This window comes from Bos javanicus, chromosome 2, assembly GCF_032452875.1.
Source record: "Bos javanicus breed banteng chromosome 2, ARS-OSU_banteng_1.0, whole genome shotgun sequence".
In the NCBI taxonomy this organism is placed as follows: Eukaryota; Metazoa; Chordata; class Mammalia; order Artiodactyla; family Bovidae; genus Bos; species Bos javanicus.
In genome coordinates, this window is record NC_083869.1 from 89,895,142 (window position 1) to 89,910,696 (window position 15,555).

Here is a 15,555-nt window from a genome sequence, read left to right on the forward strand (position 1 = left end):
GAATATGAAAAAGGACAGTTCTGATATTTATAGGAAACGTGATTCATCCTGCCAGTAACTGGAGGCACAACTGTCTGTAGAAGAGTTAGATGGATTCAGTCTTCTCAGGCTCTAGTACTGGCTCCTTAGGTCTACCATCCCTGCGGGTGATGAAACCACTCCCCCTTGTTTGCTCTTTGTGTTCAATAGGAAGTTTCTGATGAAAATAATTCAGCAGCCGGAAGAGAACACATATAAGAACACTGAACAGGCTCTCAGATTTCAACAATCACCCCTTCTGGGTCCATCTACACCTTGTTGCCAAAATCTCGGCTGCCTGCCCAGCGATGCCAAACAGAAATACGAAAACAGCTTGGAGGAAACAGAAAAGAGTAGCCTTATTATTTTTACCAGGCAAAAGGGAAACACGGAAGACTAACGCCTCAAGAAGTATGCTCCTCCTCTCTCAGGAAAAGGGAGAAGTTTTATAGCCTCCTGAAGGTCCTATATTTTTTCTTTCTTTTTTTTTTTTTTCGCAAATTTTCAAAACGGCCACAGCTGGCATCAGGCAACTCAGCAATGAGATCTGGTGTCCCTGAAGTTATCTGCCCATGACCTTCTTTCTGAAATGCAGAATGGTACAAAAGAGTATGGGGGGGAAGAATGCCAGGTTCAGAGTACAACTCATATGAAGTCAGAGAGTAATTAGCTCTGATTAGCTTTGTTTCCCCACTCCATTACTCTTGCCTGAGAAATCCCATGGACAGAGGAGCCTGGTGGGCTGCAGTCCATAGGGTCCCAAAGAGTCAGACAGGACTGAGCGACTTCACTTTCACTTTTCACTTTGATGCATTGGAGAAGGAAATGGCAACCCACTCCAGTGTTCTTGCCTGGAGAATCCCAGGGACAGGGGAGCCTGGTGGGCTGCCGTCTATGGAGTCGCACAGAGTCGGACACGACTGAAGCGACTTAGCAGCAGCAGCAGCAGCAGTTTTGTTTAGCTTTGTGAATGACAAGTCTAGCTACAAGTGTTTGTTAGTAGCAACAGCTAAAGAATAACCAAGATTGTTTAACTCTTATAGGCCTGTTTGGCCGGTGTATGCCAAAGGCCATTCATTCATTTCTGTTTTTTGCTGCAGCACTCTGATGCCTGGCCTCCCAGGTTACAGGCAGGGCAGTGTTTAATAGTCCTGCCCAAAGACCAAGGTACTTGAGAGCTAGCATGTCCTGAAGCAAGATGTCATCCCAGCCCCTTGCCAGGAAAATCCCATGGACTTGCTGCTACTCCCTTGCAGCAAGTAGCACTTCTCTATTTTGAAGCCATAGAGTTTAGAATTCTCAACTCATCTCTCTTCTATACTCTCTCTTATTGTTCCTACTTTTGTCACACATGTGTGTTTATCTTTCCTTTCATCATAAACATCCTTTTAAAAGTCCTGTTTCTGTTTTTTTTTCAGTACATAAGTAACTAAGGATGAAAATCTCTAACAAAAGTTGCAAAGCAAAACATACTTTAGGAACACACTGAGGAGGAATTTTAACCTGTTAGGGAGAATAACTTCACCACATCTTTCAAAAGTTGCACAATTCTAGGACAGAACGATTCATTACTCTTCCAAGAATTTTCCCCAGAAATCGTCATGTTCATCAAAAACACATGTTCATTACTGCACCATGTATAGTAGTCCAAACTGGAAATTACCCATAAACTCCTCAAGTTGAAAATTATTCCTTACAGAGAGGAATGGCTAAGTAAAATTTACATGTATATGATGATATGCTAGGTATGAATTGAAAGAATGAACTATGATTCTACGTGCAGACCTGGAATGATGCCCATTATATCTTGATAAGTAAAAAGAAAGCAAGCTGTAATATGTATGATTATAGCCCCCAACTGAATGTTGCTGTTGTTTGGTCACTCAGCTGTGTCCGACTCTTTGCAACCCCATGGACTGTAGCCCTGTCAGGGCCCTCTGTCCATGGGATTTCTCAGGCAAGAATACTGGAGTGGGTTGCCATTTCCTTCTCCTGGGAAGCCCCAATTAAATATTACTATATGTTAATATATATACAAATATATATGGGCTTCCCTGGTGGCACAGTGGTAAAGAACTCGCCTGCCAATGCAGGAGATGCGGGTTTAATCCCTGAGTCAGGAAGATTCACTGGAGGAGGAAATGGCAACCTAATGCAGTATTCTTGCCTGGAGATTCCCAGCGACAGAGGAGCTTGGCAGGCTGCAGTCCATGGGGTCGCAAAGAGTCGGACATGACTGAGCTTGCACGCATATACACGTATATATTGTACATATATCATACAAATATACATATAATATATACATTATATATTACAGCCCAGTCAGAAATGGAAACCACATCTGCAATTTAATTTGAAAGGGGAAATGTAATAGGAAGAATGATTAACTAGCTGAAAAGGTTAGCTGCTCAAGGTAAAATGCCTCTAGGGCTGAGGCTGAGTACCCAAGGAGGAAAGAAATTTGGAAGACTCCTCCCCGTGACCCCAAGGTTGGGAATCAGAACTGGTTGAAGAAGATGTGCTGTGTCCACGGATGACAGAGTATTTCCCTGGAGGGGATAGAGGGGTGGAGGGGGTGTGTGTGTCACAAGCCAGAGTTTGTCTACAGTTGGTAAGTGGGGTTGGCGGGCGGGGGACTGCCCACTGGGTGCCCACCCAGTTCTCAGGTCCCACAGGTCCTCTGCAAGCCTCTGGCAGCTGTGCCTGACGGGAGAAGAGGAGCAGCCCCACTAGGAAGAAAAGTTTCTCTCTCTCTGCTTTTGCTTGCCCTGTCCCTCCAGCGCCTTCTACCTACAAGTCTAAGAGTGTGCCGGCTGGCAAAGGTATTTCACAGCATGTAGCTATAGAATCATCAAGCCAGGCTAATAAGAGTGGATTTGAACTGAGAGGCAAAAGACTGTTTGCTTCTGGCATGATATACTGATCCTGCTTCTGTAAACAAAATGGTATATGTGACATATTATGCATATAGATGCTATAATAATAATTATTCACAAGTATTATGTGTTTACTCTGAGTGCCAGGAGCTTTTCTAAACATTTTGCAAGTATTTGTATATGCTTAGTTGCTCAGTCGCGTCCAACTCTTTGCGACCCCATGAACTGTAGTCCGCCAGGCTCCTCTGTCCATGGGGATTCTCCAGGCAAGAATAGTGGAGTGGGTTGTCATCCCCTCCTCCAGGGGATCTTCCCAACCCAGGGATCGAACCCAGGTCTCCTGCATTGCAGGTGGATTCTTTACTGTCTGAGCCAACAAAGGTTGTTAATATCTCTACTGAAGCATCAAGTTGTTCAGTCATTGCCCAAGGTCACACAGCTAGCAAGTAGCATATCAAGAATCACGATGACTTTACAAGCAAAGAAAAAAGACTAAAAGAATCAAGATGTTATCAGTGGTGACCTCTCAAGGTGGCGTCGAAAAGGCCACAGGAGAGGTTTTCACTTTTTTATTGGTGCTTTAAATAACTAAATGCAGTGATAAAATGACTGTTTTTTTTTAATTTTGTTTTTGTATCTCGGTGAGGGCCACCTCATGAGAAGAGTTGACTCATTGGAAAAGACTCTGATGCTGAGAGGGATAGGGGGTGGGAGGAAAAGGGGACGACAGGGGATGAGATGGCTGGATGGCATCACCGACTGGAACGACGTGAGTCTGGGTGAACTCCGGGAGTTGGTGACGGACAGGGAGGCCTGGCGTGCTGCGGTTCATGGTGTCACAAAGAGTCGGACACGACTGAGTGACTGAACTGAACTGAGGGGTCAGGGTGGTATTTTTCCAAGAAGTAACTAAAATAATTAGGAAGTAACAACTCCCCGTGCCAGGCAGTAAGAAGCGAACAGTCTTAGGAGAAGGGCAGGCAGTGTGTGAGGGAGGGAGTGGCAGTGTCCCGAGGGACAGATGGGAAGAGTTTGAGTCACCATGAGCCCTGGCAGCTGGTTCACATTGTGTGCGGTGTAATCTGTGCCTGGCTTCTTGCCTACCGTCCCCAGCCCTACAGCTTCAGAGAGTAGGTTGCCTGAGGGAACACGTATTTATGGAGCACTTATAAGGTAATATCCATAAGCACCACTCTGCAGGGCAACCTTATCAGATCGTCATTTTAATCTCTATTTCCCCCATGAAAAGACCCAGCCTGGGAAGCAAAGAAAGGTGTCCAGGTCCTCAGCGACAGGCCAAGTTGAATGCTGATCCGTCTGATTCCAAAGTTCAAGCGCACCCAGCTGCTTTCTAGGTAGTAAAAGGCTAGGCTTCTTTCCCCCAACTGCCTCTGGAAGGCTGACCCTGGTGGCTGACCCAGCAGATTTAGATCCTTCCCCGGGGGCTTCCCTGGTGGCTCAGAGGTTAAAGCATCTGCCTCCAATGCGGGAGACCCGGGTTCGATCCCTGGGGCCGGAAGATCCCCTGGAGAAGAAAACGGCACCCCACTCCAGTATTCTTGCCTGGAGAATCCCATGGACGGAGAAGCTTGGTAGGCTACAGTCCATGGGGTCCAAAGAGTTGGACATGACTGAGCGACTTCACCTCCCCCTTCCAGGGATTGAAGGCTGCAGGTTAAGGTGTCAGTAGAGGGAGAGCCAGGCCAGAGATGCTGACATTGGCTTTCAATGAACCATCATTTGTCCTTCCTTCTAGGAGCTGCTCCTGAGCTATGTCCACGTTCAGACTGTGTGGAGTTGGACCTGGGCAGACTGTGCAGAGCTGGCCACTTAAACTTTGGGAAGTGAGCTTGGAATTTCCAGAGAAAGCTTCAGGGGTAGAGAAGTGGTGGTCACCACTGCAGTGCTCAGTCCTGACACAGATGCACTGACTAGAGTTGGTGCTAATTGGGATCCACTCACGCTCTCTTTGCGGACAAAGGTCTGTATAATCAAAACTGATTTTTCCAGTAGTCATGTACAGCTGGACAATAAAAAAGACTGAGCACCAAAGAACTGATGCCTTTGAACTGTGGTGCTGGAGAAGACTCTTGAGAGTCCCTTGGTCAGCAAGGAGATCAAACCGGTCAATCCTAAAGGAAATCAACACTGAATATTCATTGGAAGGACTGATGCTCAAGCTGAAGCTCCAATATTCTGGCCACCTGATGCAAACATCTGACATATTGGAAAAGACCCTGATGCTGAGAAAGATTAAAGGCAGAAGGAGAAGGGGACGACAGAGGATGAGATGGTTGGATGGCATCACCAACTCAATGGACATGAGTTTGAGCAAACTGTGGGAAATGGTGAAGGACAGGGAAGCCTGGCATGTTTCCTTCCATGAGGTCGCAAAGAATAAAACACGACTGAGTAACTGAACAACACCACCTTGCCTTTGGTTATTAGTCCACTCTAGTTACCAGCAGGCTGGGTACGCATGGAGAAGGGCAGTGTTTAGCCAACTTCTTCTAGGACCTAGTCACCTACAGTGTGGTCGCCAACTTCAGAGGAGGGACCACCAGTGATACTGGATGGTGCACAGTCAGACATTAAACCAGGGGACTACAAAGTGAAAAGTTCTTCTCTTTATAGTTCTCTTACGTCATTAGGGAAAGAAATCCATTGTTGGGACTTCCCAGGTGGTCCAGTGGTTAAGAATCTGCCTTCCAATGGAGGGGACAAGGGTTCAATCCCTGGTTGGTGAACTAAGGTTCCTCATGCTTCGGGGCAACTAAACCTGTGCACACAGCTCTGCAATGAAGACCCAGTGCAGTCAAAACAAAAACAAAAACAAAAAAACCCAAAAAAACAAAAACCCACTGTCACTGCCAATCTACCTATTTTGTCTCAAACTTTGCTGTTTTTTTTTTTTTCCTTTTTGAGCATACACGGCATGCAGAAGTTCCCTGACCAGATATCGAAACTGTGCTCCCTTCTTTGGAAGCATGGAGTCTTAACCCCTGGACCTCCAGGGAAGTCCCTCATTTCTCTTTTTCATCAAGGAAAAAACTAGGCAATGGTATCTAACTAGAGGTTAGTAAACAGTGTCACATTTTAATTTTATTTATTTTTACAGCTCCTTTTCTGTAGCAAATGTAATGCTTCTACATTTACAGTAGTGACATAAAATTTCCTTTTAATATTTATTTGGGTCAAATTTTATTTAAGTAAAGAAAGAGAATCAGGTAAAAATTAAATAAATAAAAGAATGAGTAAATGGGGAATAGGAAAGAAATTGTTGAAGTCATTCAGGAATGGCTGAAGTGGGCAATGTGGTGCCATTCATGAGGAAGCCAGGCTGCTCTGAGAAGCAGCACCTAAATGGCCCAGCTGATGATTCAGCTATGGAAGCCCAGACTCTTTTGGGCAAGTTCTGGAATGAGGCTTGGTTAGAGATCAGTGATTTTGGTGTAACATAGGACTTTTTTTATATCTGAGTCTCACTGCACATGTTCTTTTTCAGTCTGGGAAACTGTGATGTGTGGGAACAGACTACCACCAGTTGACAGGAAGCCTGACTTTTCTTTTTGGATGCAAGGAAGTGTTTGGTAGCCAAGGAGACATTTGTTTACCAGTGGGAGATCCCAAAGCCCCCCATTTCCTGGTTCTTCTTCCTACGGTACCCCTTGGGACATTTAAAGCTGTTTCTCCTGGTATTTAACTCCACGTTTATATCCAGCATACTTAGAGTCTGTCTTTTAATTAATCAATTTTATCGTGTAGGTCACGATCACTAATTGTGTTATTTGAATCTCCTATAGCCCTACTGCTTTTTCTCTCTGCCCTGTCAGTTACAGAGAGGCGCACAAATATCTCATACTCCCACTGTGGACTTTCTACTTCTTATTTTAGTTCTGATCACTTTTGCTTTATGTTTACTTTGATGTTATATAATGATACCAGTTTTACATCCTGATACTTTTAGTGTTTCAGTGTCTTTACATTTAACCTCTGTCTGTTATAAGCAGTGTATTGTCAGTTTTGTTTTTTGTTTGTTTTTATTTGTTTAAACAAAATCCGGTCCTATAAATCTTTTCTTAAAATTAGAATTTGTAGTCCATCTCTGTTTAATGTACTTATTTATATAATATGCATAGCTTTTATAATTCATGTGCAGTTTTGTGTTTTCCTTGTGTCTGATCTGTAAAGTTTCGGTTTTATCCGTGTGCAAGAGCTATAAACCTAATGCATCTGTATGTAGCTTTATGTTTCTATATAAATACTTAGATATTATAATAAATGAAGTAAAAATTGGAAAAAAATACAAAATCAATACAAAACAAACACCGAAGAACGATGTGACGTGACTTTTCAATGAAAGAATAAATTGAGCTAAAAAAAGCATCATTTATTGCTACATTTCACTTAAATCTTCATAGTCTTTGACTTTCTTCATCAGATTCTTCACCATTTGGAGTCTTTTCAAAAGGTCTCAGTTTCTTTTCTCCTGCAGGATCCTTTTCTCTACCTTTATGGAAACATCTAGCAAGGTCTATGAGGAAAAACAGAAAAACAGACAATAAATGTCATTTCTTAAAAATGTAAACACTTTTTTTCGACATAATTAAGATTTATACAATTTTCACACAACAGTAGGACACAATTTCTATTCAAGTTCCCACAGACTGTAAACTAGAAAACACTGGAACATATCCAAGGATGTAAAACAAGGTACAAACATTTCATGTTCTAAAGATATTGAAATTGTACAGAGTATGTTCTCTTATCACTGTGTAATTATGTTAGAAATCAGTATCAAAAGATACTGCTGATAAAGAATCCTCCTGCAATGTGGGAGACCTGGGTTCAATCCCTGGGTTGGGAAGATCTTCTGGAGGAGGGCATGGCAACACACTTCAGTATTCTGGCCTGGAGAATTCCATGGACTGTACAGTCCATGGGGTAACAAAGAGTCAGACATGTCTGAGTGACTTTATTATTCTTCATTAAATAGAGTAGGGAACCCAGAAGGGGGAGCGCTGTTATGGCCTGAGATAGTCAGTTCAGTCGCTCAGTCGTGTCTGACTCTTTTTGACTCCATGGACTGCAGCTTACTCCAATTTATGTCCACCGAGTCAGTGATGCCATCCAGCCATCTCATCCTCTGTTGTCCTCTTCTCCTGCCTTCAATCTTTCCCAGCATCAGGGTCTTTTCCAATGAGTCAGTTCTTTGCATCAGGTGGCCAAAGTATTGGAGTTTCAGCTTCAGCATCAGTCTTTCCGATGAATATTCAGGACTTATTTCTTTTAGGATGGACTGGTTGGACCTCCTTGCAGTCCAAGGGACTCTCAAGAGTCTTCTCCAACACCACAGTTTAAAAGCATCAATTCTTTGGTGCTCAGCTTTCCTTATAGTCCACCTCTCACATCCATACATGACAACTGGAAAAACCAAAGCCTTGACTAGATGGGCCTTTGTTGGCAAAGTAATGTCTCTGCTTTTTAATATGCTGTCTAGATTGGTCATAACTTTTCTTCCAAGGAGTAATTTCAATTTCATGGCTGCAGTCACCATCTGCAGTGATTTTGGAGCCCCCCAAAATAAAGTCTGTCACTGTTTCCACAGTTTCCCCATCTATTTGCCATGAAGTGATGGGACCAGATGCCATGATCTTAGTTTTCTGAATGTTGAGCTTTTGGCCAACTTTTTTATTCTCCTCTTTCACTTTCAACAAGAGGCTCTTCAGTTCCTCTTCACTTTCTGCCATAATGGTGGTGTCATCTGCATATCAGGTTACTGATATTTCCCCCAGGAATCTTGATTCCAGCTGTGCTTCATCCAGTTTGGTATTTTGCATGATGTACTCTGCATAGAAGTTAAATAAGCGGGGTGGCAATATACAGCCTTGACATACTCCTTTCCATTTTTGGAACCAGTCTGTTGTTCCATGTCCAGTTCTAGCTGTTGCTTCCTGACCTGCATACAGATTTCTCAGGAGGTAGGTCAGGTGGTCTGGTATTCCCATCTCTTTCAGAATTTTCCACAGTTTATTTGTTGTGACCCACATAGTCATAGGTTTTGGCATAGTCAATAAAGCAGAAATAGATGTTATTCTGGAACTCTCTTGCTTTTTCTATGACCCAAAGGATGTTGGCAATTTGATCTCTGGTTCCTCTGCCTTTTCTAAATCCAGTTTGAACTTCTAGAAGTTCATGGTTCATGTACTGCTGAAGCCTGGCTTGGAGAATTTTGAGCCTTACTTTGCTAGCCTGTGAGATGAGTGCAATTGTGTGGTACTTTGAGCATTCTCTGGCATTGCCTTTCTTTGGGATTGGAATGAAAATTGACCTTTTCCAGTCCTGTGGCCACTGCTGAGGTTTCCAGATTTGTTGGCATATTGAGTGCTGCACTTTCACAGCATCATCTTTTAGGATTTGAGATAGCTCAACTGGAATTCCATCACCTCCACTAGCTTTGTTTGTAGTGATGCTTCCTAAGGCCCACTTGACTTCACATTCCAGGATGTCTGGCTCTAGATGAGTGATCACACCATCGTGATTATCTGGGTCATGAAGAACATTTTTGTATAGTTCTTCTGTGTATTCTTGCCACCTCTTCTTAATATCTTCTTCTTCTGTTAGGTCCATACCATTTCTGTCCTTTATTGTGCCCATCTTTGCATGAAATGTTCCCTTCGTATCTCTCATTTTCTTGAAGAGATCTCTAATCTTTCCCATTCTATTGTTTCCCTCTATTTCTTTGCATTAATCACTGAGGAAGGCTTTCTTATCTCTCCTTGCCATTCTTTGGAACTCTGATCAAATGTGTGTATCTTTCCTTATCTCCTTTGCTTTTCACTTCTCTTCTTTTCTCAGCTATTTGTAAGACCTCCTCAGAAAACTTTATTGCATTTCTTTTTCTTTGGGATGGTCTTGATCCCTGTCTCCTGTACAATGTCACGAACCTCTGTCCATATGAAAGGGTAACAGGCAAGAAGGCCAGGGGTCTCCAAACGGAGGATGCAAGTGTCAGACATTTTTATCTCTCTTAATCATCAGGAGGAAACAAACTAGTGATATTTTTTTCCCTTCTCTATACAAATTTAAAAGGAGGTTTCTCTTAAAATACTGTATTGCCATAATGACACCTGGTTTCACCTGAAGTTTACTATTCTCAAACCTTGAGTTAACCAATGCATTTTTCTTATGGAAATGTTTGTCTTAAGCTATGTTAATATACAATGCATTTACCCCAGACTCTGTCTTCAAGTCGGTTCTGCCTAATGGCTCAGAACCTACTTGACAAACCAGTATGTTATAGTCAGACACTGTTCCCCTAATCTATGTAAATGAAACTATTTGTATGGTAATGTGCCCTTCTACAAGATTCAAGTCATTCGTTTTATGGCCCGGGATGACTCATTTGGTGCCAAGATTATCCCAAAATACATCTTATGGATGAGGGGCCTGGTGCCATTCTGAGTTTTAAGAAATTCCTTTCTTTCATTAACAGACTGCTAGTGACTATAAATGGCACCCCACTCCAGTACTCTTGCCTGGAAAACTCCATGGATGGAAGAGCCTGGTAGGCTGAAGTCCATGGGGTCACTTAGAGTCGGACACAACTGAGTGATTCAGTTTCACTTTTCACTTTCATGCATTGAAGAAGGAAATGGCAACCCACTCCAGTGTTCTTGACTGGAGAATCCCAGGGACTGGGAGCCTGGTGGGCTGCCATCCATGTGGTCGCACAGAGTCAGACACGACTGAAGCAACTTAGCAGCAGCAACAGTAGCAGCAGCAGCAGCAGCAGTGACTATATAACATCCAGCTGAAGACTACACAAAAGCTCTGAGTGATCAAGCTTTGTCTCTGGCCCCAGCTTGAATACTTCTCCTCTGGAGGCCAAGGATCCTGGAGCCTTTTCATGGTTCAACAACAACCTTTCATCTTGGGGGCTCATCCAGGATCCTGCAGGACAAGGTAAGGATGCTTGGAGCTCTAGTTCTTTGTTCTCCTAGCGAACACGTTTTCTGCTGTACTTTACTAACTCTACGGTGTGGTTGTGTGAATGAATGAAACACCCTGTGTGAAGTAAGTGAGGAGCCCTGCTCTGCGGTTCCACAGGGATCTCATACAGCTTATGGCAGAAACTTGTCGGGGGTTTATACCAATCTGCCAATGCCAAGAGGCACCCAACGTCTCCTTTGGGGACCTGCCAGAAATGGGCAAAAAGTGTGGACCGAACTCTCCTTTCTCGGTCAAACTTTTCGGTCTCTTTGACCATTTCATAGCTCCTTGGGAATTAGAAGTACTGACCTAACCTATCGGATCATAGACTTAGAAGGGACTTGTGATCTATGCTGTTACTGTGTACTATTACTTAGGTCCCAAACTTGGATTGGTAGTCAGGAAGCACCTAGCCTCGCTAGGAATCGTAAGTTCAGAAGCTAGATGGAGCTCTAGCTCCAAGAGCATCTCTGAGGTTAAAGGTTACTCAGATTGGAACTACAATGGGTTTTTCCCTTTGGTAATGCTGGCTCTTAGTGGACCAGAGGAGGCTCTTATACTGGTGTGGTGACACTTGGAAGGAACATCACAGTTTTATGTTCATATCTGTCTTATTGTGGTCAGGAATATACTCAGGGTAACGAATGTTTCCCCCAGTGGTCTTAGGTTGGGAGGGATTCTGGAAGGTTACTCTGATTGCACTCCTGTTGGCATAAGAGATGAACAAGATTTTAATGGTGAGGAGCTGGATGTCAGTCAGGGATGCTATCAGGTCTACCCCTGGTGCATCCCCACCCCATCTCAGTGGTAGAACCGGGAGGGATGAGTATGATGCCTGCATCGGTAAGGGACAGACTAAATCCAACTAGGAAAGAAAAGCTTTTGGTGTGAAGTCTGTCTGCACCCCCATCTAGAGCAGGGAGGGATGCCTCTGGTAGAAAGATGGCGCTGGTCGCTTTTTTTTTCTTACAGATGGGAGCTAACAATTCCGGCCTCACTCCTTTGAACTGTATCCTGAAAAACTGGGATAGATTTGATCCCCAGGGCTTAAAGAAGACACACCTGGTCTTCCTATGTGATACTGTATGGCCACGGTACCCACTGGAGGACAGCGAATGGTAGCCAGTTGGAGGGTCTCTTAAGTATAATACTGTTTTACAATTAGACCAGTTCTGTAGAAAACAAGGGTAATGGGTAGAAGTAGCATATGTGTTGCCCTTTTTCTCTCTGCAAAATATGCCAGACTTGTGTCCTAAGGATATAGATTTGTGTGTGACACCTTCAGCTCCCTCCTGTCTTCCTACTTCGCCCTCATACCCTGGGCTCCCAACTGAGCAAACTGAAAGCGAGAGAACCCGCCCCCCCCCCCCACACACACACACCCAAGAAGGATTGCCTTGGTCTTAGTGGAAACCCAAACTGAGATTCAAACGGCCCAAGTAGAGGTCCAAACAACTCCTGTCTCAGTACGACCTCAGACTACTCTGGTTTCAATAGAGACTCAGACCATCGAAGTAAGAGATGAGATGGAGGACAGGAGACAAAGAGATAAAGAAAAACAGGTTTCTCCAATCTACCCCTGGGATCATATGCGCAGAGCAGCCACAGGGGCTGAGGGACAGCCACACAAGCTGTTGCCTCTTCATGAAGCATCCACCGGGAGAAATAATCAGTCTATGAGAGTTAATAACTAAGAAATAAAAAGAATCAATGAGGATCTGGGAGACTATTTAGAGGACCCAGAAAAATATATTAAAGCTTTTAAAGGTTTTACTCTGCTTTATGACCTTACTTGGAAGGATGCGTTGTATATCTTGGGACAAACGCTGACTCCCGACTCAAAAAGTCGAGTTTTGGGAAAAGCGGTTGCTTATGGAGATGAATGGCTTGGTAATGAATCAGTAGGGAAGAAGGAGGATGAGATAACCACCCTCCATACTGGGAATCAGGCAGTCTCAATTACAGAACCAGATTGGGACTACAACACAGCTAAAGGAAGATGGGATAAGAGTCATGTTGTCGGATGTATTCTTGAAGGACTCAGGCAGGTGTGTTCTAAGCCTTTAAACTATGGCAAATTGGCAAACTTAGAACAGGAGGAGAAGGAAGCTCCTGGTAAATTCCTAGATAGACTGAGAGAAGCCCTTTGCAGATTCATTGAGACTGATCCCGAAAGTGAAGAGGGAAAAGTGATCTTAAAGGATAGATTTCTCACTCAGTTGGCTTTAATAGCCTTAAGCTATTAAAACAGGCATATGGACCAAATCAGTCTTTAGATAATCGGTTACAACTGGCTCGGACAGTCTATTATGGTAGGGAATATGAGGAAAAGAAAGAAAGGCAGAAAAAGACAAAGGAACAGGTGGAAGCTTTCACAATGGCTACGAGAACCGTTCTTAAACAGCCTGAGAAAAATGCCCAGAGGGACCCAGGTAAAAAGGGATGGGCTTTCTATTACTGTGGAAAGGAGAGGCACATCAAGTGGGATTGCCCTCAGGAATCTAAGCTGCCCCCGGCTCCCTGTCTGGTCTGCAAAGGACCACACTGAAAGAGAGACTGCCCTCAGAGGCGTAGGTCTCAGGAGTCAGACTCTCAAGGCAATCAGAACTGAAGGTGTCCGGGGGTCCCCACACAAGCTCCCGTCCTAATTACACCTGAGGAACGCCGGGTATTATTAACTGTGGGGGGCCAATCCGTCGATTTCCTTTTAGATACAGGGGCAACTTACTCTGTGTTTACTGAAGCCCCTGGCCCAGTTTCTTCCTGATCCGCTTCCATAATGGGACTGTCTGGATGAGCCAAAAGGTATTATTTCAATTATTCTTTAAGTTGTAACTGGGATTCCGTGCTATTTTCACACGAGTTTCTGATCATGCCAGAGTCTCCCTCACCCCTATTGGGGAGGGATATACTGAGCAAATTCCATGCCTCTGTTTTTATGAATATGGAGCCCTCCCTTTCTCTCCATTTAATTGAACAAAATGTAAATCCTAGAATATGGGCTGATGGAAAATCTGTGGGTTGAGCACAAAATGCTATTCCTGTAGTTGTCAAGCTCAAAGACCCATACTTATTTCCACATAAGAAGCAGAATCCACTGAAATCTGAGGTTAAGGAAGGGTTAACACCCATCATCGAAAATTTAAAGGAGCAGGGACTATTATTTCCCTGTAACAGTCCATGCAACACTCCTATTTGGGGTATAAAGAAATCAAATGGTAAATGGAGACTAGTTCAAGATTTACAAATAATAAATGAGGCTGTAGTTCCTTCACACCCATGGTGACTAATCCTTATACTCTACTGTCTGAAATTCCTGAACGGGCCAAATATTTCTCAGTAACTGATTGGAAAGATGCCTTCTATTCAGTGCCTTTGGTGGAGGAAAGTCAATTTTTATTTGCCTTTGAAGACCCTACGCAGCCAGTTTCTCAGTTAACCTGGACGGTTTTGCCCCAGGGATTTCGTGACAGTCCTCACTCATTTGGACAAAGTTTGTCACAGGATCTACAAAACTTTAATAACTCTGAAGCAGTGGTGTTACAATATGTAGATGATATTCTGATCTGGAGAAGGGAATGGCAAACCACTTCAGTATTCTTGCCTTGAGAACCCTATGAACAATATGAAAAGGCAAAATGATAGGATACTGAAAGAGGAACTCCTCAGGTCAGTAGGTGCCCAATATGCTACTGGAGATCAGTGGAGAAATAACTCCAGAAAGAATGAAGGGATGGAGCCAAAGCAAAAATAATACCCAGTTGTGGATGTGACTGGTGATAGAAACAAGGTCCGATGCTGTAAAGAGCAATATTGCATAGGAACCTGGAATGTCAGGTCCATGAATCAAGGCAAATTGGGGGTAGTCAAACAGGAGATGGCGAGAGTGAATGACGACATTCTAGGAATCAGTGAACTACAATGGACTGGAATGGGTGAATTTAACTCAGATGACCATTATATCTACTACTGTGGGCAGGAATCGCTAGAAGAAATGGACTAGCCATCATGGTCAACAAAAGAGTTCAAAATGCAGTACTTGGATGCAATCTCAAAAACAACAGACTGATCTCTGTTCATTTCCAAGGCAAACCATTCAATATCACAGTCATCCAAGTCTATGCCCCAACCAATAATGCTGAAGAAGCTGAAGTTGAACAGTTCTATGAAGACATTAAGACCTTTTAGAACTAACACCCAAAAAAGATGTCCTTTTCATTATAGGGGACTGGAATGCAAAAGAGGGAAGTCAAGAAACACCTGGAGTAACAGGCAAATTTGGCCTAGGAATACGGAATGAAGCAGGGCAAGGCTAATAGAGTTTTGCCGAGAGAACGCACGGGTCATAGCAAACACCCTCTTTCAACCACACAAGAGAAGACTCTACACACGGACATCACCAGATGGTTAACACTGAAATCAGACTGATTATATTCCTTGCAGCCAAAGATGGAGAAGCTCTATACACTCAGAAAAAACAAGACTGGGAGCTGACTGTGGCTCAGACCATGAACTCCTTATTGCTAAATTCAGACTGAAATTGAAGAAAGTAGGGAAAACCACTAGACCATTCAGGTATGGTGACCTAAATCAAATCCCTCATGATTATACACTGGAAGTGAGAAATAGATTTAAGGGCCTAGATCTGATAGATACAGTGCCTGATGAA